Here is a 26,262-nt window from a genome sequence, read left to right as displayed (position 1 = left end):
GAGCAAACAAAATGAGTTGGGAGTAATTGATAGATAACATTTCTGATATTACTGAATAAGCACCATTCTTTATTAATAAAAGTGATATAATGATCCCGTTGCTTATGTTCTTAAAGTTCCCTTGCTTGTATAACCCAGGTCAGAGGTTTCCAAATTGTGGAGGTTATCATAGTTTAAATACATACTGAGGTTGACACCCTATTTGGACTATAGTCACTCTCTGGTTTAACATCATTATAGAAGGATCCACATTGGAACTACAAATCAGTAGTTAAATGGTTGTTATTGCATCTCTGCTCCAAAATATAATCAAATGAGTTGATTTGTGAGGCCAAGATAATTCAATGAAACCATGTTTGCATTTTGGCAACTTCTCTACGCACCAAATGTAATTAAATTTAACAAGCTTCTTTTTTTTCTTTATTTTTTTAAACCTACTACATATAGTATACTTTACTTAGTATTGAGAATCAAAGTTCCATTCGTCAATATTTTCAACTAGCATACACTGAGTATTTATTATGATCTAGTTTCCCCTTGGGATATCTGGAAATAGAGACAAATGAAATACAGTCTCTTGTTTTGCTTGGAAAATGTCCAGAGGGAAATATCAATAATTCAATAAAAATCATAAGCTAAGAACACAAGATGAACTCTTGTTAAGAGAAAATATGTGGGTCACTTGGCATCCTGAAATACTTGAACAAGTTTTCTGCATTTACATGAGTAGCAGATGTTCTGAAGGTGAAAGTCATGTACTCTGTCTATTCAGTGAAGATAAATGATGTTAATGATGTCTCTGTATCTGGAGATGCTCCTGTTAATGCTAGGGCTCATGGGAGATATTTCCTTAGTGACCATCATATACCCATAGTCATCAACTCTTCGAGTCACTGTGAATTACAGTTCAAGAGGCTTGTTCTATCTTGTAATGTCTAGTTAATTTAATATTATGGACAATAAAAGGCATCAATGAGGAATTCTGTCAGGTCATTTCACTTTCAGCTTATTTGTGGTTTGGAGATTGATGAAGAAGCTGTGCTTTTCCTTTTGGGTGATGATTACATAGAGGCAATAGGCAATTTTGCTGCATTAGCTTTCCCTAGCCTCTAACCATGCTGTGGCTGTGGTAGCTGGCAATGCCAATTGCCAGTCCTAATGTTTCCTGTAATTCACTTAGATTACTTATGCACCTGATGATTTAGCAGCAAAACTGGGGAGGCAGGGTTATTTTTAAAATAAATCAACAATGTTTAGCTTCCTCAAAAAGCAAAGGGGTGATGCAATTAAATGTCAGCTGATTTGAAGATCCATTCCATACAGAAAATGGATGTATGGATGGAGCAGGAAGCAAGGGATATATTCTGGGGCAGCATAATGACTTTAATGGAATAATTGATGTGTGTTTGTGCTTATCATGTGTATACGTGTATAAAACATATATATCAATGCAGACCTTCCTGTTTGAGGGATATTGCAGTGGTACTAAGAATTATTTTGAGACTTAATTTATACTCAAATAGACCGTGTTCATGACTATCAGTATCTTGAACTAGAGAAATTATAGGCATTTTTTTTCCAGCCAGGGTGAAAAGCTACACTCAACCTCTAAAATTTATATGTAACTTCTAAGACTTCCTAGCTCAGAAGGAAGGATCAAGCATTTTTCCTCCAATACTTTTCTCTTTCTTGTTTCAACTATCATTGGCAATGAATTTTAGAATGCTACCTTTAAAAAGGACATGAAAGTTGTGTCTCTTCTTCCTTCCTGATTCCCAATTGCCACCGCAAAGCATTTCATAAGAGCATTTGTCCACAAATGAATTTTTTTCCTCTTTCTTCTTTTTATTAGTAATCAGGAAAATTTATAGTTTATTTGTTACAAGGAGAGTACAGCACAATTAGAATGTTTATCCCAAATAATGCTAACTATGTTCCGGAACTCAATGAAGAAGCTGTTATTCGGATTTCTGTGCAAGTACAATGTAGAGAAGATACTGAATGCCTCAAGGTCAGTGCTATGGTAAGAGGAAAAAAATACCGCTTTAGATAAAAGTATGCTGTAAAATCCATAGCTCTTGTCACCGGATCCTCAGGATATTTGTCAGGACGCAAGGCCACAACACCAGGAAGGAGGGAACTCAGAGGTGCAAGTGAAAATGGTGGAATGGTAGCAACTACAGGCCATTTCAGTTCAGCATAGGCTGCTGAGTGAAGAATGTTCTAGCCTGGACAGAATCTGAGCAAACTGAGGACTAGTAAGGCTTGGGAATATAAGGGGTGGTTTTTGACGTCAGTGAAAGGGCATGGAAATGGGAAGATTATGATTTACTCTGTGAGATGGACTCGTGGGTAAGAAAAATAAAGGAGAAGAAGATGGAGGAGAAGAAAGAGGAAGAGGAGCAGCAGAAGGAAAGGAGACAAGGAAGAAGGGAAAAAGAAGGGGGGGGGTAGGGAGGAGAGGATACAGAGGCAGTTTTTAGGGAAGCAGGAAGCATTCTGTGAGCACATGGGAAGATGGTGGTGAGTTTCCAGGGGCTTGCGATCATCTCCTTGAGATCCTAGAATCCTAAAATTTCTTGTCTTGCTCACTACTCACCCAGATCAACACATAGACAGACATTCTATTGTTTCTGTGACACAGAACATTCTTTGCAAATACTTTTTATCAGGTATTTGACTTAGAAAGCTATTAAAGCAAAAAACATGTGATATCTACGGGTTTTAATTACATTCTAAACTCGGGTTTATGGCATACCTCAGCTTTGTTCCGCTGTTGACTACCTTTTGGATTCATCTTATAGGTAAAGTGATAATCTCTAGATATTATGTGAAGGGCTTTGAAAGTCTGGCTTTCTCATTGCTTTGCCACAGTAAAGAAATTTTGTAGCATTTACTGTGTGATGTGGATAAATAACTGTTGGATACTTTTTCAATAGACAAATTGGTTTAATTATAATTTTATATTTGTGTAGTGGATTACCCAAAGGATGGGCTTAGTCTATGTACATATCAACAGAATTCAGCCATGTCATAGAAGATGTATTGGTGAGGAATATTTTGTTGCAAGTGATGACAAATCCAACCCAAACTGGAGAAAATTTATTGGTTCAAATACCAACACTTTTGTAGTACATTTAGCTTTAGAATATGGTTCAATCAACATTTAACATTTCTCCTGACATAAGAGAAAGTTAAGATCCCTGGGATATGTCTTAAAATTCAGACTGTTTGCCATTGAGCACTCTGCTTTAGTACAACCTATTGGATTCATTATATTTTGACCCCAAAAAGTCTCAAATCTGTGAAAAACTACAGTAGCCTGTATACTTCTTGACAGTGATTACTTACGTAGTAGGGACAATAGGTCTGTGTTGAGCTGTGGAGAAGCAGATGTCTAGGCTTATTCTTGAGCTAAGTGACTTGCTCATGGTGGGCAAACTCAAAAAAAGCATGGTTCGAACACATGCTTTGGGAAATTTTTTGAATTAATATGTGTTAAGGGCATATGGGATCAAAATAGTAAATATAATACCAAGTCCAAAATACTAAATTGGTGAAACACACAAGCCTACTATAATGTGAGGTGTGACTCAGATGTGCTTCAATATAGTTCCAGAACACCTGTCGCAAGTTCCTAGATGGGATGCATATAAAGCCCTAAGAGAATAAATCTGATTTTAAAAGTTGCAACACAAGGAGGTTGGTTAAACAACTACTGAAAGTATATGCATGCAAATTTACAAATGGAAAAGGAGAAATCATAGAGCAATCTGAGTCTATATGAGAAATTAAAGAATGATAAGGGAGGCATCACAAGTGAGTGGGAAAAGATTATTGACTACGTGAGATTGGCACAATTGAATAGCTTTTTTGCAAAAGATATCATGATAGTGATAAGTAAATTATTTTTTGCTAAGCATAAAACATTGATAGTATGCTAAGAACTATGCAAGTATTTTCTCATATAATTGTTACAGCAAGCCTGTGGCAACAACAAAACTATTATCTCTGATTCTTTGCTTTTCTTTCTCTCGTAAATTATTGGAACATGCTGCTAACTAGTCACTGTATCCACTCTTTCCCATTTTTGTTATGGTGATCTGCAGAAAGTTTGAATCAGATCATATCACACCACACACACACACACAGACACACACACACATACACACATTCACGACTGCCTTCTCATTGCCATTGAACTAAAATTCAAACATTTCCCCATGGCCCACATCCTACATCACCTGGGATCCAAGATTCCCAGAACTCTTGCCTAAGGATTCTGATTCCATAGTTCTAGGATGGATCCCAGGAATCAATGCATTCAGGAAGCATTCTGGAGGATACTTGGGTTTTCAGAGGTTTGGGAAGCATAGCACACCACCTGGCCTATTCCTGTGTCTCTGAGTCCATCTCCTACCACACCACCTCTCCTTGACTCCTTGCAAACTGCTCTGGCCTTCTCTCTTCCTCAGGACAGCGAGCCTATTCCTGCCTGAATCAGGAATTTTACCCTTGCTGTTCTACCTAGAATAACACACTTCCTGCAAATCTTTTGTCTAGCACATAATGAAGGCTCATTAATTATTTTTAAATTAATAAATGTCAAATAACAGAATGCAGTTGTTTTGGACAATGAGATGATGAAAGATTTCTTATTGCATTTTTTTACTTCAACCTGTAGTAAATTTCCTACTTTTTTCTTCACCTTATTACTTAATTTTTTTTTCAGACGGAGTCTCGCTCTGTTGTCCAGGCTGCAGTGCAGTGGCGTGATCTTGGCTGACTGCAACCTTCGAATCCTGGGTTCAAGCAATTCTCCTGCCTCAGCCTCTCAAGTAGCTGGGACTACAGGCATGCACCACCACACCCAGCTAAATTTTTTGTATTTTTAGTAGAGGCGGGGTTTCACCATGTTGGCCCAGCTGGTCTCAAACTCCTGACCTCAAGTGATCTACCTGCCTCGGCCTCCCAAAGTGCTGGGATTACAGGCATGAGCCACTGCGCCTGGCCCCTACTTAAATTTTTAACAGACAGCTTGGATAGTTTTCAGGAACAAATTTCAAAAGTAGAAATGTAAAACCAAAAAGAAAATAAACATTGGAGATACCATCTCACACCAGTTAGAATGGCAATCACTAAAAAGTCAGGAAACAACAGGTGCTGGAGAGGATGTGGAGAAATAGGAACACTTTTACACTGTTGGTGGGACTGTAAACTAGTTCAACCCTTGTGGAAGTCAGTGTGGCGATTCCTCAGGGATCTAGAACTAGAAATTCCATTCGACCCAGCCATCCCATTACTGGGTATATACCCAAAGGACTATAAATCATGCTGCTATAAAGACACATGCACACGTATGTTTATTGCCACATTATTCACAATAGCAAAGACTTGGAACCAACCCAAATGTCCAACAATGATAGACTGGATTAAGAAAATGTGGCACATATACACCATGGAATACTATGCAGCCATAAAAAATGATGAGTTCACGTCCTTTGTAGGGACATGGATGAAATTGGAAATCATCATTCTCAGTAAACTATCGCAAGAACAAAAAACCAAACACCGCATATTCTCACTCATAGGTGGGAATTGAACAATGAGAACACATGGACACAGGAAGGGGAACATCACACTCTGAGGACTGCTGTGGGGTGGGGGGAGGGGGGAGGGATAGCATTGGGAGATATACCTAATGCTAGATGACGAGTTGGTGGGTGCAGCGCACCAGCATGGCACATGTATACATATGTAACTTACCTGCACATTGCGCACATGTACCATAAAACCTAAAGTATAATAATAATAATAATAATAAAAGAAAAAAAAAAAAGAATGAAAACTCAGCTAAATGCTGATTATTTTTATTTTAAAGACCCTCTAGAACTGATACCATAGTTGACATAAACTTTTTCTCTCAATTCCGTACTCTCAAGACATTTAAAACATTGATATAAGGATGTTTTGTATGTCAAAATCACAGTTCAACTAATTGTGATGTAATATGCCTTTTATATATATTCATTTATCACTTCAGAATAATTTCATAATTATTAAATCAGCTTTACTGTATAAAAAAAATAAATAAAAAAATAAATAAAAAAGAAAATAAACATTGGGAACATAGGCCATCACTGAAAGAAGGAGGGCGCTGTCTTACACCTAGCCAGAGTGACACTGTTTAAAACTACAGCTTCCAAAGACATTTATGTCCACCTGCCTGCATTATTTTTCTTCACAGTACTTATGAAGCGCTTCTAGCTAATATCTTTTATGTCTCTTTCTTCTCGAGTTATAATGTATGTTCCACAAGGTTGAGATTTTTCTATTTTGTTCCTGCTGTATTTCCAGTGACCACAATGATATAGGGGCTCATAATTATTTATTTGATGAAAGAATGAGTTGATGCCAAAAGAAACACAATTCAAAAGCTTGTAATTAAATAAATAGTACATCTCATTATCAAGAAAATATGATTGAATATGCAATTTTAACACTTAGTTACCTATTATATGATCTCGTTTTACATTTTCTCTTCCCACCTAGAGTGGAAATTCCATTAAAAGTATACTTGTTTTATATCTATAACCTTTCAATAGCAAATGCAAAATAGCTAGTCAATGAATATTGATGATTGCTTAATCTATTCCCAGGATTCAAAATCATTTGAGTTGACTTAAAGGATCCACAATAGCCATTTCACAGATACTAATAAAAAATAAAATACAGCTTTTAGTTAGATTTTATTTTTAAGAAAGTCTAGAAAAAGAAATTCAATGATCTACTCCAGAAGTTTGGTTGAACTTTTGTTCTTCTCTTAATGCTTCCTATTAAATTATAAGATCTTATATAATCACCTTCTTATATAATCGCCAGACTTGCATTGCAGAAAGCTTCATGCTTAGATTTCCCCAGCTATTACTGTATCCTTGCAAAATAGTCTTGAAGTAGAAATTCCGTTCTTGAGCTTGGCATCCTGACAGTCATAACTGTCACCATCTGTTGCTTTTCCCCATTTCTAGCTATTAAAGCAGCAAGGAGGATGCTGGAATGCACTCTGGAAAAGCTAGAGGCTAAGCCTCAGCAATGTCTGTGTGAGGTTACAAACCTGGACCACTCAGTGCATCTGCTTGTTGGGATCATACACATTCAATATTAGGATGATTCAAGTCTTAAGAGAGCTAGTGTAATTGATTGTCATTACTAAAGATAGGCCTTGCTCTCCAGGTGCAATGAATGAGCAGGGAATAACTTAGTAATATTTTTGTCCTGATTCCAAAAATTATGCGTTTTCATACAGTTGTAGAATATTTAGAAAGTTCAGATAAGGAAAAGGGGAAATAAAAACCACCCATAACCAGCCAGGCGTGGTGGCTTACGCATGTAATCCCAACACTTTGGGAGGCCAAGGCGGGCGGATCACCAGGTCAGGAGATCGAGACCATCCTGGCTAACACGGTGAAACTCCATCTCTACTAAAAACACAAAAAATTGGCCAGGCATGGGGGTGGGTGCCTATAGTCCCAGCTACTCAGGAGGCTGAGGCAGGAGAATGGCATGAACGCAGGAGGCGGAGCTTGCAGTGAGCTGAGATTGTGCCACTGCACTCCAGCCTGGGCGACAGAGCAAGACTCCATCTCAAAAAAAAAAAAAAAAACAAAAAAAAACCTTAACTGTTAAATAATCAAGGTAATCTTGTTCTCTATATATATTCTTTTCTATGTACAGGTATGCATGTATTTTTTACAAAAGTATGAAATCTGCATATATGTGCTTTATAATTTTTTAGTTTATATGTTTACATTATGGATGGCTTTCCAAGTCATTAACTATCTTTGTACAGCATCACTTTTAACAGCTGCTAAAAATTTCATTGTATAGTAGATTTCACCGTTTTATATATTGACTTATATTCCCAATACAGTCATTGATTTAAGGCCACTCATCCTGAGAAGGAGAAATAAATGATGACTATATCAAATATAGTATTATTTTCTAAGCAACTGCCCAATTAATATTACTGAGAGAATTTGGTGAGCTTATCTCAGGGAAAGCTACTTTCTTTATAAATTTTTCATATAATTGTAATATAGGATCTAATTTTTTTCATTTGGGCAAATTATGTACGTTTCATAGATCTTAGACCTTAAATCTTAAGTAAGGTGAAATATTTAAAATAGCCGAAGGAGTAAACAGAACAAAAAAAGAGAATGTTCTGATTAGAAGATACAAAACATTCTATTTCATAACTTATCTTTGAGGAAGAAGGACAGTGCTGTTCCTCTTTATGTTGGAGCCTGAAAAGCTTTTTTTTTTTTTTTTTTTTTTTTGAGACAGAGTCTTGCTCTGTTGCCCAGGCTGGAGTGCAGTGGCACGATCTCGGCTCACTGCAAGCTCCGCTTCTCGGGTTCACGCCATCTCCTGGCCTCGGCCTCGGCCTCCAGAGTAACTGGGACTACAGGCTCCCGCCACTACGCCCAGGTAATTTTTTTTTGTATTTTTTAGTAGAGATGGGGTTTCACCGTGTTAGCCAGGATGGTCTCGATCTCCTGACCTCGTGATCCGCCCGCCTCGGCCTCCCAAAGTGCTGGGATTATAGGCGTGAGCCACCGCGCCTGGCGAAAAACCTTTTTTAATCCAAAATTTCCACAATAATGTCAAAAAATGGGATCTGCAGATAAACAAAAATAGTATCTTTTCTCTGGAGCAAATATTTACTTGGAGCTTTCAGTTCTCTCTAAAATTGCCTTTGGTTTTCCAGTTGTTAAGAACTGTTCTCCCGTGTGTCTTTTATTAATGACTTTGTCCCCTTTTCTTTCTTTCCTTCTTTGTCTATTTATCTGTAATCATAAGTGCCTGTAAATCATGCTTACTACCTTGTTACTATGCAATAGTTCAGTTAAAAATCTCACTGCTAATGGATGATTATACTGGGCTTTCGGGGCATTTGGCCCTGCTCCTGAGTGATGGGATTGGCACCACTTAGCAAAATGCTTAAGTTTCTCACTGTGATCCCTATGACTCACACGGTAGAAACGTGTTTCTTTCTCTTGCTTTAGGAAAAATACAAAAGCTAAAAGTCCCTAGAAGGTTCTCTCCCTGGACAAAGTTAAGAAGCTTAACTCCCAGTGCTAGTCTACAATTGGAATGTGAGTCTAGAGTTCAGACAGGTCACAGCCAAAGCTTTAGACCTGGGAGATATCCACAGACCCACGCATGGCAGTTAACACTGTTTGAGTGGGTGAGAGAATGCAGACAGAGGGAAATAATAGAATAGAATAAGCGATCACTGTGGCAGAAGTGGAAAGAGGACCAACACGGAGAAGGAACAGATGGCAATGTAGGAGCTTCATTGTATAAATTCTTCTGGCAATCTTGACCACTCAAAAGATTTCAGCCAAATATTAGATTTTCATGACAATTGAAGTCTGCTTCCTAACTAATCCTTTCATTTTTTTTCCTGGGAGGGTATAAGACCCCAGATCTGGCTGTGACATTATTAAGACATGTGAAATAAAACTCAGTATTTTAATAAAGTAACACGGTATCTACTGACATTTTTAAAAACTCAAAAAATGAAAAGCACGGGGCTTTTCATTTAACTTAGTATAGTCCTTGGCACACAACAGTTCTTAAATACTTGAACCAAAAAGAAAGAAATTATCTGCAGGTTAAAGGAGAGAACTGGGGGGGAATGTGGAGAAATTATCAAAATAAGCCAAGGTCCTAGCTTAAGCTGTGTGAAGATATTGTTATTGTTAAGATATTATCCACACTCAGGTAATCTTTCGGCTTACTAGAGAAGTGGTAAGACTGGGGAAAACATTGAAAGTAATTCAAAAATAGCTATAGCATAATAGAATGGCTCAAATCCTTGCTGTTTCCCCTCTAATTTTTATGTGACTTAAGTCTGTGTTTCATTATCTTTTTTATTGTTGTTTTTTGAGATGGAGTTTTGTTCTTGTCACCCAGGCTGGAGTGCAATGGTGCGATCTCAGCTCACTGCAACCTCCACCTTCTGGGTTCAAGCGATTCTCCTGCCTCAGCCTCCCCAGTAGCTGGGTTTACAGGCACCCGCCACCAGGTTCAGCTAATTTTTGTATTTTTAGTAGAAACAGGGTTTCACTATGTTGGCCAGGCTGGTCTTGAACTCCTGCCACCAGCCTTGGACTCCCAAAGTGCTGGGATTACAGGCGTGAGCCACTTTACCAAGCCTTCATTATGTTTTAAATGGGAGGATTAAAATTACCAACTTCATAGAGGTGTATAGATTAAATGTTAAAGCACATTGAATACTCTTACATGTCACCTAGTGCATAGTGAACACTCAATAAGTAGTAACTATAGGAAGAGAAATGTTATTGCTATTTTATAGGCAAAGTACAGATCAAAGTAACTCGTTAATATAACTGGGACTCAAACCAGCAGCAGAATAGGTGAGGATCTGGAGCTTACAAACACTTGAGGATATGAAGCCTCTTTGGATCAGTGTTGGCAACAAGTGATATAAGTCTAAACATTAGAAAATGCCGATCAAGGAAGACCAGCAAGAGGTTTCAGATGAAGATTTTGGCAAATTTAAAAAAAATGGGTCTTATTCAATTATCATATTCCCAGTCACTATGGGATAATAAAGTTTTTATAAATAAATGTAAACACAGAGGCAAACTCTTGCGTCTTGCTGGACTGGCCTCCTTGACTCTTATTTCTTGTTTCTCACTTTTCTCCAAAGTGTTTAGTATGATAAGGGCGGGTCTCCTGGTGATGTTTTAGTCTAGAGTGTTCTTGGTGTTCTATATCCTCTGGGAAGCCAGGGGGGGTGGGTAGCAGTCACAGTAGTGACTTAGGATACAGATTCTGACCATCACTACCTCCTATTTATCCTACCTAGTGATGGGGTGCAAAGAATCTTGGAATCAGCAATAACAAGTAAAGGAATAGTTCCAAAAGGAAATACCTCCAGGGCTAAGCCAGTGTAAATATTTAATGACAAAGCTTCTAGATTTGGAGATCTCTTCACTTTCTCTTGCGCAGGATTAGATTTCAATTTGCTTCTTGGAGTTTGGAAAGAAAGATGTTGATGTAGGGGATTCAGTGGTCCAGCCACGGGATGACAGAATAAAAACCTTTAACCAGGTTGAAGAAGATTGGTAATAGAGTTATCGGTATGAAACTAAACAAGAAATCCAACAGAGTAACGCAAATGCTGTGTCACAATAGTGTCACAATAAACACCCAATACTTCAGAAGAGAAAACAAATATATGAAATGTTCAACTCTCCACCTTTTAATTAAAAAGAAAATATCCTTTCCTTATGCTTATTATAAGAGAACTATTTCAAATATATTTGCTTCTTCTCGCTGTTGAATTATTCATTGTGTCAGAATGACTTCAGAAATACAAACATGCATGTTGTCACCATAGCTATTTATCATTGTCCTTTCATAAAGAAGATTGGTCAGAATCTTCTACTTAAGACATTTTCTAAATTTTGTTTTTGAAGGATGAAAATATAATCCAGCCAATATTCATATCTCAAGTTGTTTCTTTCCTTACTAGATGACGTATTTGAACCCTTTGAGTCTAGCAAAGTCAAGAGAACATTACCAACTTTAGATATCTTTCCATTTGACCTAGATTTTCACATGGTTTAGGCTTTTGACTGAAACAAGAAGTTAGCAGCAAATAACTTCCAATAAAAAGGCCCATTTTTGAGGGGATAGGCCAAATGTTCACAAACAATTTCTACAATTGTGGGAAGAGGTGGGTGGGTGGGGTGTGTGTGTGTGTGTGTGTGTGTGTGTGTGAGATGTTTGCCCTCCTCTCTGAAAATGATAGCCAGGTGATGCAAATTCCAAGACAGCCTGAAGGACTTAGAGAATACTGAGAATAATACATGTTAGGATGACCAGGGTGAGGAATCTGTCTTACTGCTAAGTTTCCCCTAATTATTTCATGCTCCTATTGCTGACCTAGTGAAGCTGCATTATTTAAGAATTTGTTTATTTTTCCTGCCTGAGAACATGGCAACTAGAATTATGGTTTTTAACCTGAGCAAGTACATGTTGTTTCTACGTGCCTTGAGCCATCAAGTTCATTTCTGTTTCTTTTTTTTGAAGCTGGTCTGTTTTTAAATAGGAAATTTTAGGCAGCGTATAGCAAAATCTACTTGAATGGGCTGCTAGGCAAATTCTTTGGATATAGGCTTTAAAAAATCAGCAGTCATTGTGTGTGAGAAAATGAATTAAAAAAATTTGTTTCATGTATTACAAGTGATGATGTCATCTGTATGTTAAGTATCTTTTAAAATAAAAAATCAAATTGATAAAATCAAGTCTATGCCAAGCTGGATTATTAAAAATAGCCAAGTTAAAGGAAACAATACATTCTGGTGAGGAGCATAAATAAGTCATGGAGACTTGAGAATCTGTAAGTAATATCTCTGAGGAACTAGAAATAAGTAAGGACAATGGGCTTCTCAGATGTGTAAAGATTTCTAATGGACACTGAATTCTTGCTCCTTGAAACATTCATTCGCTCAAAAAAGTTATTGAATTTCTACTGAACTCTAAGCAGTGCAGTAGACTCTAGGGATACAACAGGGAACAAGATAAGATCATTGCAGCTGTGTAGTTTATATTCTAATTGAAGAAAGACAACAAAACAAGTAAACAAATGAACATGATAATTTTGGATAGTGCTAAGTGCAATGACGGAAACAAAACAAAGCCATGTGGCAGGGAGAAAATAGTGGGGACTACCTTACACTGGATATTGAAGGATTCTATTAGATATTCAGAGATACTTTGAGAGTAAATCAAGGTATACTTAGAAGCTGTGTGGTAGAATAACTATGGAGTCAGTAGAACTGTGTTAGGATCCCAAATTAGGCATTTACTAATTAATTGTGTTTCCTTCAATGACTAAGTTAGCATCTTGTATTTCAGTTTCCTTGTTTATAAAAAAAGTGATACTCATAATACCCACCCTATGGAATTATGGAAATTGAATGAGATAAGGTATTGGAAGCACTTAGCATCACTCTTGACACATACTAAGATCCTTATAAAAACTGACTGTTACATTTTTCACTGTTCCATATAATGTTAATAGTATCTTTCTGGCCTCAGTACCAAGAATACTTGTATTTCTCCTAAGCCATTGGTTGGCTGGTGATTATATCTTTTAAATGCTGAGAATCATGATTATTTTATTTCCTTTGACTGCTAAAAAGCTGAGGGCCAAAATTGTTGTTTACATCTAACAAATACAGAGACCTTTACTGAATGCCTTGTTTATTTTGTGAACTAACCTCATTCTTGGCTGGATGTTTTCTTCACTCATTTTTCCTGTAATTTAATTTTTTTATTTCCTTACTTTTTATTCAATTATATTTTGTATTATGCGTGCTTTTGCAAGCTGCCACAAATCTTTTCTGTAAGATTTCTATTCTGTCTAAACAAATAGTCACTACACCAAAATAGCAATCAGTGTGGACAAGTTGAGTCTGAATACAACACAGCAAGAACTCCCCTTACAGGGAGAAATTGTTTATCCATTGAGCATGGAAAAAAAAGAAACTATATTTATTAAGATAGAATTACAATATACATAATGATCTGTTTGGCTCATTGCTCAGCAGGCCCCAACATCAGTCCAGTCTTAAATGTTGGGGACCAATTCTCCTTCCTAATGTGAGCAGCTTGAGGCAGTGGTAACAGAATGGTTTTGGAAGTAGACATGACGGGTTCATGTGCTTGTTCTACTGCCGACTGCCTTTGAGATCATGGGAAAAATCAATGAACATTTCTGAGTCTTTGTTTCTTCTTTTTTTTTTTTCTAACAATAGGATCTGTACACTTCTATTCTTCAAATTGTTTATCAACATTAAAAATAAAAAGGGAGGTAACTACAAAAGGATACCTTGCTTTACAATATAATGTGCCATCAGTTTGTTTTACATATCGTTTTTTTCTTTTTAATTATACTTTAAGTTCTAGGGTACATGTGTACAACGTGCAGGTTTGTTACATATGTATACATGTGCCATGTTGGTGTGCTGCACCCATTAACTCGTCATTTACATTAGGTATATCTCCTGATGCTTTCCCTCCCCACTCCCCACACCCCACAACAGGCCCCAGTGTGTGATGTTCCCCTTCCTGTGTCCAAGTGTTCTCATAGTTCAATTCCCACCTATGAGTGAGAACATGTGGTGTTTGGTTTTTTGTTCTTTCGATCGTTTGCTGAGAATGATGGTTTCCAGCTTCATCCATGTCCCTACAAAGGACATGAACTCATCATTTTTTATGGCTGCGTAGTATTCCATGGTGTATATGTGCCACATTTTCTTAATCCTGTCTATCATTGTTGGACATCTGGGTTGCTTCCAAGTCTTTGCTATTGTGAATAGTGCCACAATAAACATACGTGTGTATGTGCCTTTATAGCAGCATGACTTATAATCCTTTGGGTATATACCCAGTAATAGGATGGCTGGGTCAAATGGTATTTCTAGTTCTAGATCCTTGAGGAATTGCCACACTGTCTTCCACAATGGTTGAACTAGTTTACATTCCCACCAACAGTATAAAAGTGTTCCTATTTCTCCACATCCTCTCCAGCACCTGTTGTTTCCTGACTTTTTAATGATTGCCATTCTAACTGGTGTGAGATGGTATCTCATTGTGGTTTTGATTTGCATTGCTCTGATGGCCAGTGATGACGAGCATTTTTTCATGTGTCTTTTGGCTGCATAAATGTCTTGTTTTCAGAAGTGTCTGTTCATATCCTTTGCCCACTTTTTGATGGGGTTGTTTGTATTTTTCTTGTAAATTTGTTTGAGCTCTTTGTAGATTCTGGATATTAGCCCTTTGTCAGATGAGTAGGTTGCAAAAATTTTCTCCCATTCTGTAGGTTGCCTGTTCACTCTGATGGTAGTTTCTTTTGCTGTGCAGAAGCTCTTTAGTTTAATTAGATCCCATTTGTCAATTTTGGCTTTTGTTGCCATTGCTTTTGGTGTTTTAGACATGAAGTCCTCGCCCATGCCTATGTCCTGAATGGTATTGCCTAGGTTTTCTTCTAGGGTTCTTATGGTTTCAGGTCTAACATTGAAGTCTTTAATCCATCTTGAATTAATTTTTGTATAAGGTGTAAGTAAGGATCCAGTTTCAGCTTTCTACATATGGCTAGCCAGTTTTCCCAGCACCATTTATTAAATAGGGAATCCTTTCCCCATTGCTTGTTTTTGTCAGGTTTGTCAAAGATCAGATGGTTGTAGATGTGTGGTATTATTTCTGAGGGTTCTGTTCTGTTCCATTGGTCTATATCTCTGTTTTGGTACCAGTATCATGATGTTTTGGTTACTGTAGCCTTGTAGTGTAGTTTGAAGTCAGGTAGCATGATGCCTCCAGCTTTGTTCTTTTGGCTTAGAATGGACTTGGCAATGTGGGCTCTGTTTTGGTTCCATATGAACTTTAAAATGGTTTTTTCCAATTCTGTGAAGAAAGTCATTGGTAGCTTGATGGGGATGGCATTGAATCTGTAAATTACCTTGGGCAGTATGGCCATTTTCACGATATTGATTCTTCCTATCCATGACCATGGAATGTTCTTCCATTTGTTTGTATCCTCTTTTATTTCATTGAGCAGTGGTTTGTAGTTCTCCTTGAAGAGGTCCTTCACATCCCTTGTAAGTTGGATTCCTAGGTATTTTATTCTCTTTGAAGCAATTGTGAATGGGCATGTTAATGGTAATTGTAATACCTGACCTGGATACTCATTTGATTCTTTCTGGCATCAGTGAATGTGTTCTGTAAAGCACATTGAATTGTGATTTTGTCAGTTATCATGGTTGTGGTATTGGTGGGGATGATCATGATGATAATTGACAGGGTTTTCATTCTGTTGCTGATCTACTCTGATTTTGGAGTAAATCTTAGAACTTGTAATGGGCTTCTTGCCTTGGACAAATTTAGGAGGTACCCTTCACACTTCAGTTTAAGTAAATGGCATTCCCTGGAGCTGTGCATCACACAGCCTACACAGCCACATGTGCTGGCCTTACCGAAGCCCTACTTACATTCCATTTCTAGTTACCTCATCTTCCCTGCCTGAGTGTCTGCTTTGTTGAGCCAACTGGCACTTCAGTTCCTCCGAGACTGGAAACCTGCCTTCTTACTAGTTTTGACTTTGAACTTTGGATCTCACAGCCAGCCCACTTCTACCTGCTGGTAGCTTTTCATGTCACCATGGTCCACCTTCTTGTGAGACACCCAACTGCTACTCTTATCTGCTGAGAGTCCAAACATCTTTTCCATCAGCCAGAATGTGCTACCTAACACTTGCCATATGTTTACCTCTTATCACCTACTTCTAGATCTGACTCATTCATTTCACCTAAATTTTTTTTAATTAAATAATGTAGCGATTTTCCTTTGAGTTCTTAACATTAGCTATATTATCAGCAACTTCTGTTAGAAAGAAGACTATTTTTTTAAAAAGATGTTATTAATCCAAATGCAAAATAACTCCCAATTTATTAGGGAAGATCAAGTAATAAAGATGCCATACACTTAAACACACACTCTAGGTCATTGAAGCTTACACTTGCAATCATGTAGGGATGTAAATCTTTTTAATTTATATTTCCTTTAAATACATACATAAATTTGTATTGTTCTGAAAATTGGGTCATACTTACTCTGCAAGTGGCTTTTCTTAATAATATGTCATAGATATAACTCAGTCTTTAGATATAAAGTCAAATTATTTCTTCTAAATAGCTGCATAATTTTCACGTTTGTATATACCCTACTTTCTGAAACTATTCTTCTGAGTCAATGTACATCTATTTCATTTACAGTGTTCAGTCTTTGTGTATGTGTTTTATGTTTGCCACACAAAATTGCTACAATAATCATCTTTTATAGAAATCTTTGGAGAAAGAGGAACATGTCTATGTATGTGTATAAATGATACATATTTATGTATATATTATATATACATACATGTTTACACATTTACATATATATGTCAATTGGATAGATTTTCAAAAGAAAGATTATTTAGTCCGAGTATTTTAATTAATAAATTACCAAATTATTATTTTTTGAAAAGTTGTAGCAATTTACCTTCCCACCAGCAATGTGCATAAAGGTGCCTGATTTACTCATAGTCTCACCAGGAGTAGTTCATTGTTGTTCTTTTTAATTTTTGCTGACCAGGGAAGTGAAAACTGTACCTCATTATTGCTTTCCTTTGCATCTCCCTGACTATAGAAAAGGACAACATCTTTCATATGTATCAGTTACTTGGAATTCCTCTCATGCAAATTGTTTAATCTTATCTGGTATATTGGGTTATCTCTTTCTCAACAGTTTGTAGCAGCTCTTTGTTTATTGGAACATAATCCATTTGTCTGCCATATGGGTTACAGATATTTCTTCCTACATAATCACTTTCCTTTTTTATGGCGTCTTTTTTTAAAAAATTGTTTTGTGTTCAAACGTTTTTGTCTCTTTCAAAAAACTACCTTTTGTGACCGTGTCTCTTTTTTTTTTCTACTTAGCAATAAATCCCAGTCATTCTTACAAGGCGGATTTAACTTATTTATCATTCTCTAGTTTCTTTATATGTAGATAAACTTATGCATGTATACTTCTACATAGGTAAGAAATCATTGACTTCATTTTTGTTGCAACCATTTTTGTTTGACATTTATTGGCTTCCTTCCCCTCTCCTCCATTCTTTTACCCACTTCATTGTCTTCTATTAAACCTCCATATCTCCTGGTCCATCATGCTAAGAACCCAATATGTATATGTATTCTTCCATTTATTTTCTTCATGTTTAAATAATCATACACTCATACATGCACAATCACACAAAAATATGTACATTTATACCTACACATATCCATATAGAAATTGTGTTGTTTTGTATTCTACCAACGTGGTCTAATATTACAGACACTTCTCTGCTTTATTTTTCCTTTCTGTCTCAGTGATATCCATGGAAAACTTTCCTACTCAATGGTCATGATTCTAACTGATTCTTTTTAATGGTGCATATTACTTCATGGTATGGTTATACCATAACTTATTCAACCATTCCTCTATGAATGATAATTCACAATGTTTATTCCTTTATTTTTGGCCCTATGAATAATGTTATAAAAAGATCTTTGTACATTTGCTGCTACATGCTAGTGCTTTTATTTCTGTGGAACAGATTTCCAAAAGTGAGGTTGCTATTTTTTTTTTTTTTTTTTTTGCGATGGAGTCTCGCTTTGTCACTGGGCTGGAGTGCAGTGGCCCGATCTCAGCTAACTGCAACCTCCGCCTCCTGGGTTCAAGCGATTCCCCTGCCTCAGGCTCCAGAGTAGCTGGTACTACAGGTGCACGCCACCATGCCCAGCTAATTTTTGTATTTTTAGTGGAGACAGGGTTTCACCATGTTGGCCAGGATGGTCTCGATCTCTTGACCTGGTGATCCACCCACCTTGGCCTCCTCCCAAAGTGCTGGGATTACAGGTGTGAGCCACCGCACCTGGCTGAGGTTGCTTTTTAACAAAAGTTTTATATAACTGAATTGTTTCCCAAAAGATAATGACAATTTGCATTTCCACCAATAATTTCTGGAGTATCCACCATTCATCCCTACCAGAATCACTCTTTGTTTTTGTGACTGAAAGGCATAAATTTATATCTCATTATTATTCTAGTTTCTCAAAGAAGCTACCAAAAATAACTTGCCCTTTCTGTACAACTCCAGATCATTCATCATTCTTTACTGCATCATACAGTCTGTTAGCTTTGTGAGTTTCCTGACCCTCTCTGAATATCTTGGTCACCACCTGTGCCTGACTCCAGTGGTCTCCTTGCCCATGCCACCACTCTACTTATTTGGTTGTCTCTGATACGTTTGAAAAGTTTGGGCATTAAAATCAGGGGACTTTTTTTGTTCAAAATATTTAAACATCAGTCAATAAGACTCTTACTGAAGAGTAAAAGTAACGGGCCAAAAGAGTACTGTTTATGATTTTAACCTGATATTTTAATAATTTTTCAGTTCTTAAAGAAAATTTGCCTTCCAGAAAAGTATCTTAGTTAATAAAGGACAGTTAAAAGGCTTGAGTTCTGCTCTTTAAAGCTGTTGAATACCATTTTTAGTCTAATTAGGGTATTAGTAGCCTCAGAACCCACTTAGCACATAGCAGGAAAACTTTTTAACCTAAAATCATCAGCTTAGAATAGAGTGGCTACCTCCATTATGACATCCTGACAAATTCTATAATGCTGTATGTTTACACTCCCCCACATACTGCTATCACAACACTCACATTCACAAACACTCTGATATTTAGAGTGTCCCAACCACTGCCATGTGGAAACATGTATTTTCTTTTACCCACCCCCCACCGCTCCCCGACATTGTCCCTGGTATATTCTCATGATAAAATTGCAGCCTAGACATAAGACTTCAGGAAAAGATAATAAAGATATCACACAGAAGGAAAAGTAACACATGGTAAGTGTGGTCCTGTACATCCAGCACTCTCCCAGGGAAGCTAGTCTTCATCAGAGTATTCAACATATTTTTGTTCCATAGATTCATCCACAGTGAGAAAATCCCTCAGTTCTCTTAAAGACGTTGCATTGGTCATTTCAATTCTTTTTACTTTTATTGTAGACTCAACAAAGCTGACTTCTGTTTAGAGATGGGCATCTCATCCAGCTTGACTTCAAGGTGAAACTTCATCAATAAAAAGGATTTTAAGAATTCTGGTTCCTCTGCAATTGTTTCTCAGTGTAAATAAAATCCCTAGGCACCTTCATTTCCCAGGCATTTTGACTGGCATGAGTTGATATCTCAGGGTTCCATCATCCCTGGGCACTGACAAGAGGGAGTGAGTCTCAAGGCTCAGTTCCACCTCATGGAGAGCTGGCAGCCTGATCATTTTGCTCCACAGTGGAGTCTTGATCATTTCAGTCACTTGATCTCCAAATTTATACAACTACTCATAGGAGTAGGAGTCTTACCTACCACCTGTCCAACTCACTTACTTTGTGGATAGCGCCAAGAAATATGAGATGGCTTGTTTGAGACAGGAAGCTCATCAGAGACAAAAAGAACCTTGAACTGGATCATCTGAATTCATTTTTTTCTCATAAAAATCAGGAAATTGATATCAGTTCTGTTTCCCTCACAAGGATTTTAGTAATGATCAAATAAATTAAAACACTTTGAAGTATTTATATTATGCACAAATGCTAGATATCATAAAATTGTTTTAAAGTTCATTGTTATATTTCTTCTAGTAGGAACATCAGACATCACTCGATGGATTACAACAGCCATAATTTACTGAGTTACTGTCTATGAATAGGCTTTCTAACAAAGTCATCTCATTTAAGATTGTCATTGTCGCACATTTACCCTTGCCCTGAAAAGGCAAAATGGTTGACTTGATGGATTCTTTTTTTTAGGCAGAGTCTCACTCTGTCACCCAGATCGGAGTGCAGTGCTGCGATCTTAGCTCACTGCAAGCTCCGCATCCTGGGTTCATGCCATTCTCCTGCCTCAGCCTCCCGAGTAGCTGGGACTACAGGTGCCCGCCACCATGCCCGGCTAATTGTTTTGTATTTTTAGTAGAGACGGGGTTTCATCATGTTGGCCAGGATGGTCTCAATCTCCTGACCTCGTGATCCGCCCGCCTTGGCCTCCCAAAGTGCTGGGATTACAGGTGTGAGCCACCGCAACCGGCTGACTTGGTGGATTCTATAAACAAGCAGGAGGATGTTTCTACTTATCTTTCCTTTGAAAAACATTTAAGATGGGCAATATATTGTATGCAAAGCCTCAAACTCAGGAAGACCATTTCCAGTGTCCACATGCTCAATAACCCTGGTTCCTAAAGCCTACTTCATGTGCCATTATGTGATCTTCTATAGAAATAATATGAGTAATTTTACAAGCATGAAATAAAAGTTATATCTAAATGTAAGTTCTATTTACATTTTCAGATGGCATTTTAAAGAATGAACTTTTTTAAAAAAAAAAACCCTAAATGTGGCTACAATCAAATCTGTTTATGAAAATCACCTCTATTTTATAAGAAAAAGATAGTGTAGAGCTAAGAAATAAGATTACTAAATTTATTTCTGTTGTTTGGTGTTCAGACAGATGTTTGTTTTTACAAGAACAGGCTCAAGAGAGCCACTCTGAAGGCCAGTGTTGTTACCTCTCCAAACTCTTCTAGCTGTCTTCACTCATCATTATTATAATCTTTATGGGAATGAGGCCAAGGTGTGTGACCTGAGGTGATAAGAGTTTCCCTGCTCAAAAATAAATACTCAAGCAGTTTGTCACAGCCTAAAATTTCACTATCAGAGAACAATTTACTCTAACAGGAACATTTAATTTCTAGGATATCGGAGGTGATTAAAGTCTTTAATTTTACTTTTAACTGACAAATAATAACCATATATATTTCTGGAATATCATGTGATGTTATATCTCTGTATGCATTGTAGAACTTGATGTTTACCATACTCAAGTACTGAGACAGTCCCCATATAATTTTTCTAAATATTGCCAACAAAGTATTCATTTGTACAGCATGCTTTATTGATCCTGAAATTAGAATATATATTGCTATACCAGGGAAACTGTAGATTCCTACCCTTGTCCTAAGGGAATGAATGAGCCTTCAGATACATGATTTTGCCCTTGGAGAGAAAGAATTATCTAGGTTTGGAATAGTCTCTAAGCAGAGCAAAGTCAGGCCAGGTGCGAGGGGAGATGTGAGCAGTCAGAGTGCAAAGCGCAGGGCGTGCACACCTAAGATGTAGGAGTGGGAGCAAGGGTGATTTGTGGAATGAGCAGCTCTGAAGACAAACTTCTAATCCTATGTATCCCTCAGGCTGAGTTTGCTGCTATTGAAGTTTTAGGCAAAGTACCCATTTGCCAGAGGGGCTACACATCACAGCCTATCAGCTAAAGTTAACCCACAGAGAGTCTGTTAGTCTGTGATGTTTGAATGGAATTGAAGGGGAGTGCCCTCAAGCAGAGCCTACAACCCAATTTGCTACAAGCCTTAACACTGATAGATCCCTCTCTGTTACTCACTGGGCTTCCTTCCTGGCTCCTGAAATCATTTGAGTTTGTGATGCTGGTTTTGGATTTCAAAGTTCACTGAACCTCTATTTCCCAAGTGTTGGTTATATTTTTAGTCTACTCTAAAATGTGTTTGTGCCCATTGCCTGTTTTATTCAAAACCAAGTCTGTGAATTCATGTTGCTTTACATATTCTCTGCTCATGTTGCTTTACATATTGCACAGTATTAATTAATGCAATAATACTGTGGAAATCTTGGTGAAAATGTTACTGTGCATCTTTGCAGAGCCTGAAGACTGCTGAATGCCACAAGCACACAGTCTGAAGCTGCTACAATTGAACTCTTCTTTAACAAGCATCAGCAACACAGTGTACATATTGGGCATGATAGTTGTCAGGATGACTTAGGATGGTGAACTTCTTGAGAAGCCTCTCATTCTTCTGACATTCCAGTGACAGGAGGTTTTATTGTAAGTCTAACATTTTAACAGTGCTGGAAGCATATGTTCATTCACTGTCTTTGGGAGATGAGGACATTGAAATGAGACATAAAGATTTTTGTTGTCATTCCCATTGAGCACTAATTTGCTGAGAATAGGTAGAAAAACTTAATCTTGTGATAATAGCAAATCTGCAGAATAAAGAGTAGCAATAGGGAATAACAAATCAATTTCTTCCATTTATAGGGTTCCTATATTCACGAAGCACCATGGTAGAGGTTTTTCATTCTACTGTCTCATAACTCTGTGTGATATTATTATTCCCCTTTTGCAGATAATGACATCAAGGCTCAGGTAGGCCATCACACAAAGTATCTCATTTATTTTAAAGATGATGTTCTTTCCATCATGTTGCTCTGCATCCTCTTTCATCTGTGGGCTTTGGAAATGGTCTGATCAGAACTGGAGATGATTGGTGGCTACTGTCCTGGGCTCCCAGCAGAATAATTGTTTATGTAGAGAAGGCTGAGGGCCTTCTAATAGACAGTAGGTTCCTTCAGGGCCAAGGAGCTCTTAAAATTCATGGCAAGGGTCCGGTGAAAATATTTCCTCTTTGACTCTCCCCTCCCACAGCCTTCTCGCTGACCAGAAGAGGTTGTCCAACTCTTTGTGAGCTTCTGTATGGCTGTGTTAGATTCCTATGGCTGCTGTAACATATGACTGCAAACATGGTAGCTTCAAGCAATACAAATGTATTATCTTATAGTTCTGGAAGTTACAAGTCCAAAATCACTGTTTTTGGCTAATGTCAAGGTGTCTACAAGGCTAATTTGTTCTGGAGATTCTAGGGGAAAAATTGGTTCCTTGCCTTTTCCACCTTCTATAGACCACTTCATTCCTTGGCTAATGGTCCCCTTATAGCAATGCCCCATCTGACCTCTCCATCAGCCATCACATCTCCTTCTCTCTCTGATTCTGACCCTCCCTCTTGTAAGAACTCTAGTGATTATATTGGGCCTACTAATCCAGGATAATCTCCTATGGCAAGATAAGTAACTTAATCACATCGACAAAGTCCCTTTTACCATGTAAAGTAACATTCACAGGTCCCAAAAATTAAAACACCGACCTCTTTGGGGGCCTATTATTCAGTCTACCACAGTTGCTAACCCTGATGATTTCTCCATGGATAATAATGTCCCACTTTGGGAAACTCAGGACAGCTCCATCAACTTCTAGGACACAGCATCTGGAGTTCCCCTCGTGTGAGTCTCCTCAAAGCAAGATTATGAGTGCCAGGTCAATCTGCACTCTTCACTGTCAAACAGGGCTTGCAATTTATAGACCACAAACTGGACCAGACATATTTTGAGTGACACTCAGTGAGCCTTTTTTCTTAAATTTGGAATTCTATTGTCTAAAAATGCATTTTAAGTTTTTCTTTTTTTAATTTTATTATACTTTAAGTTTTAGGGTACATGCGCACAATGTGCAGGTTTGTTACATATGTATACATGTACCATGTTGGTGTGCTGCACCCATTAACTCATCATTTAGCATTAGATATATCTCCTAATGCTATCCCTCCCCCCTCCCCCTACCCCACAACAGTCTGCAGAGTGTGATGTTCCCCTTCCTGTGTCCATGTGTTCTCATTGTTCAATTCCCACCCATGAGTGAGAACATATGGTGTTTGGTTTTTTTGTCCTTGCAATAGTTTGTTGAGAATGATGGTTTCCAGTTTCATCCATGTCCCTACAAAGGACATGAACTCATCATTTTTTATGGCTGCATAGTATTCCATCTTGTATATGTGCCACATTTTCTTAATCCAGTTTACCGTTGTTGGACATCTGGGTTGCTTCCAAGTCTTTGCTATTGTGAATAGTGCCGCAATCAACATACGTGTGCATGTGTCTTTATAGCCACATGATTTATAATCCTTTGGGTATATACCCAGTAATGGGATCGCTGGGTCATATGGTATTTCTAGTTCTGCATCCCTGAGGAATCGCCACACTGACTTCCACAATGGTTGAACTAGTTTACATTCCCACCAAAAGTGTAAAAGTGTTCCTATTTCTCCACATCCTCTCCAGCACTTGTTGTTTCCTGACTTTTTAATGATGACCATTCTAACTGGTGTGAGATGGTATCTCATTGTGGTTTTGATTTGCATTTCTCTGATGGCCAGTGATGACGAGCATTTTTTCATGTGTCTTTTGGCTGCATAAATGTCTTGTTTTGAGAAGTGTCTGTTCATATCTCCTTTGCCCACTTTTTGATAGGGTTGTTTGTATTTTTCTTGTAAATTTATTTGAGTTCATTGTAGATTCTGGATATTAGCCGTTTGTCAGATGAGTAGGTTGCAAAAATTTTCTCCCATTCTGTAGGTTGCCTGTTCACTCTGATGGTAGTTTCTTTTGCTGTGCAGAAGCTCTTTAGTTTAATTAGATCCCATTTGTCAATTTTGGCTTTTGTTGCCATTGCTTTTGGTGTTTTAGACATGAAGTCCTTGCCCATGCCTATGTCCTGAATGGTATTGCCTAGGTTTTCTTCTAGGGTTCTTATGGTTTCAGGTCTAACATTGAAGTCTTTAATCCATCTTGAATTAATTTTTGTATAAGGTGTAAGGAAGTGTTCCAGTTTCAGCTTTCTACATATGGCTAGCCAGTTTTCCCAGCACCATTTATTAAATAGGGAATCTTTCCTCATTTCTTGTTTTTGTCAGGTTTGTCAAAGATCAGATGGTTGTAGATGTGTGGTATTATTTCTGAGGGCTCTGTTCTGTTCCATTGATCTATATCTCTGTTTTGGTACCAGTACCATGCTGTTATGGTTACTGTAGCCTTGTAGTATAGTTTGAAGTCAGGTAGTGTGATGCCTCTGGCTTTGTTCTTCTGGCTTAAGATTGACTTGGCGATGCAGGCTCTTTTTTGGTTCCATATGAACTTTAAAGTAGTTTTTTCTAATTCTGTGAAGAAAGTCATTGGTAGCTTGATGGGGATGGCATTGAATCTATAAATTACCTTGGGCTGTATGGCCATTTTCACGATATTGATTCTTCCTACCCATGAGCATGGAATGTTCTTCCATTTGTTTGTATCCTCTTTTATTTCGTTGAGCAGTGGTTTGTAACTCTCCTTGAAGAGGTCCTTCACATCCCTTGTAAGTTGGATTCCCAGGTATTTTATTCTCTTTGAAGCAATTGTGAATGGGAGTTCACTCATGAGTTGGCTCTGTGTTTGTCTGTCATTGGTGTATAGGAATGCTTGTGATTTTTGTACATTGATTTTGTATCCTGAGACTTTGCTGAAGTTGCTTATCAGCTTAAGGAGATTTGGGGCTGAGATGATGGGGTTTTCTAGATATACAATCATGTCATCTGCAAACAGGGACAATTTGACTTCCTCTTTTCCTAATTGAATACCCTTGATTTCCTTCTCCTGCCTAATTGCACTGGCCAGAACTTCCAACACTATGTTGAATAGGAGTGGTGAGAGAGGGCATCCCTGTCTTGTGCCAGTTTTCAAAGGGAATGCTTCCAGGTTTTGCCCATTCAGTATGATATTGGCTGTGGGTTTGTCATAGATAGCTCTTATTATTTTGAGATACATCCCATCAATACCTAATTTATTGAGAGTTTTTAGCATGAAGGGTTGTTGAATTTTGTCAAAGGCCTTTTCTGCATCTAT

The 26,262-nt window shown here is 37.7% G+C and overlaps 1 protein-coding gene across 2 annotated transcripts in view; it reads left to right on the top strand.

Moving 5' to 3' along the window:
- The window catches only part of PTPRR (protein tyrosine phosphatase receptor type R), a 273,414-nt gene that overhangs the window by 28,289 nt on the left and 218,863 nt on the right, over positions 1-26,262 (top strand). The gene's annotated exons all lie outside the window — the stretch shown is intronic.

The sequence above is a fragment of the Pongo pygmaeus genome, chromosome 10 (genome assembly GCF_028885625.2).
Source record: "Pongo pygmaeus isolate AG05252 chromosome 10, NHGRI_mPonPyg2-v2.0_pri, whole genome shotgun sequence".
In the NCBI taxonomy this organism is placed as follows: domain Eukaryota; kingdom Metazoa; phylum Chordata; class Mammalia; order Primates; family Hominidae; genus Pongo; species Pongo pygmaeus.
Note: the sequence above shows the minus strand (reverse complement) of the source record. Positions and strands in the feature narration are given on the sequence as shown.